Raw genomic sequence first — 5,419 nt, 5'->3', positions numbered from 1 at the left:
GAAATTTTCCGAACCCATAGAAAAATATTTCTGGCTACGCCACTGCTCCAAGACTTTATATGGCATCATGCATGGGCTATATATGTTTTATTGATGATAACGTATAATAAAGAAAAAAATGAAGAGGAAAGTTTCATTAGGTATTAAACACAACTATCATGTAAATTCAAGGTTGCAAAAATCGCTAGGCGGACCTTAGGGAGTACTTGGAGAGTACTCGGACATGGTAAATATAATATTTATAACAAAATATGTAAAGATCAATATAAATAAGAGAAATACATTTTTAAATAATAAATTATTATAAAACTTGTTAGTCATTAAGTAAAAAAAATAATATTTATTCTTTAATATTAGAGAAACACGAGTTATGTTTTTTTTAAGCCAAAATCGGCCTAAGTTCACCGATTAGATGCGATTCTGACTGAGGTTGACAACCTTTAATCAATTCTTAGTAACTAGGCGAAATTAAAAAAACTCGCCTCGACGACATACCTTGTAACGAGTACTCGAGGTGTACTCGGCCTTGAAAACCTACTTTTACAACATTATACATCACACGCACACGTATACATACAACTTAAACCCTAAAGCCCATAAACATTGGCTCGGCCCATAAAATGGACTCCAGGTTTTATATTTAGTGAAAAGAATGTGGAAAATATATATTCATTCAGTGGTTTTGTATCTCAATTGGTGTCAAGGGCTCTTAAAAGTTAAATCTTGAAACTTTTAAAAGATATTTAAAAACCTAGTACTTTCAAGTTTCATCAGTATGGCGGCTGAGGTTGCGTTTGATGTGCTTGAGAATATTCTGCTAGGATTAGATGTGAAAGATTTAATCCGATGCAAGAGCGTGTGTAAGTCATGGCAATCTTTTATATCTAGTCCTCGCTTTGTTAAAGCTCACTTGAAGCATGCTTACAAGATTGATCGTGAGAATATTGATGGTGGACATAGAAGGATCGGTGTTACTGGGATGATTTATAATACAGTCGGTAGTTTTAACTGTAACGCTGTGTGTCTTGTTGGTTCTTGTAACGGTCTAGTATGCGTCTCTCCCGTAGGCGAACTTGTAGTAGCCAATACTTGGACCAGAGAGAGCAGGATACTGCAAAAGCCTCCCTATAAAATAGTTCCAGATCTCAAGCGTGTCGAATGCTTGGGTTTTGGTTATGATGCGACTACAGATGATTACAAGGTTATAGTAGAGTTTAGGATTAGGAAGAGAACAATGGAAAAAAAGAAAACACTTTTTCATGTGCTATCATTGAAATCAAGTTTATGGAAAGTTATTGGAGAAGTCAGTTATAAGTGTGTAATGAATAAATCTGGTATCTTATGTGACGGGGCGCTTCATTGGTTTATGGGCGGTGCATGGAAAAACGTAATCATGTCATTAGACTTATCTACGGAGGAATGGAAAGAAATCCCCTTACCCGCGGACTATGAATTTAAAAACATTTACTTTCATGGAGGACTCGGGGTTATAGAAGAATATCTATGCATATCTTCGTGCTATCACCCCCAGGATGGTAAGACATGGGTGATGAAAAACAACAAGTGGGAGGTGTATAACAACAACAATAATAATGAGAGCAAGTATGACGTTGCACACAACATTTTCTGTAGGTGGGGGTGGACTCACAAAACAAGACTTGCTATGACATAACTCATGCCGATGGTATACGTGTGCCCAACGCCGGGGACTACATTCGTGCCAGTATATTTGTCAAGAGCCTCGTGTCGCCCCATTCCCATGGACAAACCAAGGTTTGATCTAAATGTCTAAATGTCTAATCTTTATTTATGTACTTATTATGAAAACACTTTTATTCGTGTTTAATAAGGTGAATTGTGACTATTGTTTTGAAACTAAACGAACGATCAATGAATGGCTAACGCTATAAAGCATACATGTCCTGACCGTCTCGTCTGGCCGGGGATGGTTTTCATTCATATCATATCAAATATCAACGAATGATCTTGCTCTTTGAACATCTGATAAAGGTATCAGCTTGTGTAAACGAGACGGTTAATCAACGCAAAGCAATTGTTATAAAATCAATGATTAAATTTAAAACTATGAACAGCAATGCGTGTTATAAAACCTTCTACCAGAACCATAAGTATGTGCTGCCAGCCCAATATGATGTCATAAACTTTAACCATGCATCCTTGATCCTTCCTCTACATCTAAACTCATTTTAGTAAAAAATAATAATAATAATAATAAACACATTTTAAACGACCTACAAAATATTATTAAATCCGCTAGCAAAGAGCTATAGGCCAAACCAATACAAGTACAACCACTGAAAAAAAAAGAAAAAAAGCAGCATACTGACCACCAAGAAACTAAAACGAACCGAATCAAATCAAAGAACCAAACGTAAGCCTAAACTACTCATTGAAACCCGCACCAATCCACCCAAGACTCCCCAAATCTACATGACCTATTCTTTATCCAAAGGAATCCAAGCACTTTTATTTCATCCGTCTAACTAGTAACTTGAACCGGGTACTCGTTATGCACCAAGGCACTCTTCTTTCACAAGCACCAAACCATGAGAATTAAGCACACATCTTGATATACGCTTTAATAAAGCTTGACTACAACCATTTTGTACTTTCCAATTATATTTAATTAAAAGTTTACCGAATTCAGGTAAGATTCGACTAAATTTCTTTATGAGGTCATTCTAATTGAGTTATTTTTCTAAATCACATTCATATGATCATAGATTCCAATGGCCAAATTTTAATCAAATGTAAGGCCCCGAACCCGGTGACCCTACTTTAGCGTCGGATTTACTCATAAACACAGTTTTTCAAATCAGAGTTTATTAAAACTTTTCGCGGAATATAAAACATCAATCATTTGTTACAAAACATTAAATCCTTTCTTTGATACCATAACACAAAACTTTATATTTAAAACATCTTTACTTCTTTCTTCGGATGCCAGCCGTTCAATCCATGCCGTGTGTCATCCTCATGCTAACTCTATAATCAGCTCACCTGCGTGCATACTAAAAGTCAGCCACGCTGAGTGAGTTCTAGTTAATCGAACGCCATACAATACATACACATACATACATATCTGTAGATACATATCCATACTTCACTAGTTCCCTTCTGTTCTACATACATACTTGCTACCATACATACATACATATCTACAATCACTAACCTCAGTCTACCGAGAGTACGTTCATAGTTCACCGTCTATACCTGTACTCAAGGTCGTGAACACGTACAAGGTTCGCAGTCCTTACCTATGTTCACCATTTATGGTACATACAAGGATCGCGGTCCATCCCTATACCATAGTACATCCACAACACGTACAAGGTTCGCAGTCCTTCCCTATGTTGCAACCTAATTCATAGCACGTACGAGGTTCGCAGTCCTCCCCTATGCTACAAAATCAGCACGTATAAGGTTCACAGTCCTTTCCTATGCTGAAATACATCCACAACACGTACAAGGTTCGCAGTCCTTCCCTATGTTGCAACCTAATTCATAGCACGTACGAGGTTCGCAGTCCTCCCCTATGCTACAAAATCAGCACGTATAAGGTTCACAGTCCTTTCCTATGCTGACGCCTATCTACATTACGTATAAGGTTCGCAGTCCTTATCCACGTTTACATATTTCATCTACTTCACGTATAAGGCTCGCAGTCCTTAACTACGCCATTACCAGCCGAGTCTATGTCCGACAGAAGCTAGAGGGATTTGCCATCCTAACTTACTATGTCGAACATAGAACTCACATGCCATTCGTGTACCTATATACACATACTTACATTATAACATAAGAACACTCTAGGCATTCTTTACCTCATTCATTTAACAACCATACCCATTGCCGTTACGTGCAATATCCGAAGATCGTTCACGCCCCGACAAGTATTCATTTGAAATATTCATACATCTTCGATATATAATATTCGTACATTTATTTTTAACCTGACAGTACGCGCAATATCCGAAGATCGTTCGCGTACCGACAAACAATCATTCATATCTATCACACATATTACATATGACATACACTTATCACTTAGGATAAATGTATTAACAACACATCGAGTATGCACACAGCCCCGAAAACATAACAAGGAATGGGGCTAGAAACTCACCTGAACACGGTTACGTTCACCGTTAATCGTAATCCCTTTCTTCAGTTGTGCACGGCTGACTGTAGAACAAGTACACGTATCAAACAACTATCACTACTCATATCATCTTTCCAGTCTTAACTACTACCCACAACGAACGGGGGTCCGGGGGCAGCGCCCCTGGCAGCGGGGTCTAGGGGCGGCAGCCCCTAGCAGGGTCCAAGGGGCAAAGCCCCTGGCTGGGGTCGAGCTGCCAGGTCAACTTGGAAAAATTTTATTTACATTAACTGTCTTAACACATTTTTCATTAGATTTTTAATTTATTTTCTAAACGAACTTGGCTTTAGGCGAAGTTAAACCTCATGCGAACTTGTCGTCAGGCGAAGTTAAACCTCAGGCGAACTTAGCTTTAGGCGAAGTTAAACCTCAGGCGAACTTAGCTTTAGGCGAAGTTAAGCCTCAGGCGAACTTGTCATCAGGCGAACTTAAACCTCAGGCGAACTTGTCATCAGGCGAACTTAGCTTGCAGGCGAAGTTCATCAGGCGAACTTAGCTTGCAGGCGAAGTTCATCGCTTGAAGGCGAAGTTGCCCAGATGAAGGCGAAGTTGCCCAGACAGCCTGCTGTTCGGTTTCTCTCCAGCATTTCGAGCGATTTTAACACCCTTGCTATGGTTCAATATCACCCACTACGCTTTCCGACCATTTTCGGTCACTTAAACACTAAAAAGCTTGGATCTTTAAACTTCAAAGATCAAGAATCATACCTTTTTGGGCTTGTTTGGATCTCCTTTAACTTGTTAACGCAACTAATCGCCCTCTCACACTCTCGGATCAGTCCGATTCTTCCCTTGGCTCGGCCCGGTTCCGGCGAAGTTAGTGTATGTGTGTGTGGAGTGTGCTTGGATAAAGATAGAATGAAGATATTTTGGGGTGTTAGGGTATTTATATCCCTGAGATCCTATGGACCTAAGGCTCATTCTCATTTAACCCATCTTAATTAATCCAAGTCCACAACCCACATCCATTACCCAACACTAGCCCGACCCATACCAACTCCTATTCTATTATTTATTTCCTGATAACCCGGGTAAACTTTCTCTCTATTATTAAGTATCATAATTAATATTACTTGGAAATTTCGGGATGTTACATCAAAACATTATTGAAACATTCATATGATCATAGATTCCAATGGCCATCATAGTATTTTTTAATTCCTCCGAAAGGAAGGGTGGTAAGTTGATCATCTACCGATCGGGGTATATATGATCGATCCTATATTTTATTTCTTT

Source organism: Bidens hawaiensis, unplaced genomic scaffold (genome assembly GCF_021521415.1).
Source record: "Bidens hawaiensis isolate Kalapana, Puna unplaced genomic scaffold, B.hawaiensis_p1.1 tig00018422_1, whole genome shotgun sequence".
NCBI lineage: Eukaryota > Viridiplantae > Streptophyta > Magnoliopsida > Asterales > Asteraceae > Bidens > Bidens hawaiensis.
This window is presented reverse-complemented; position numbering follows the sequence as displayed.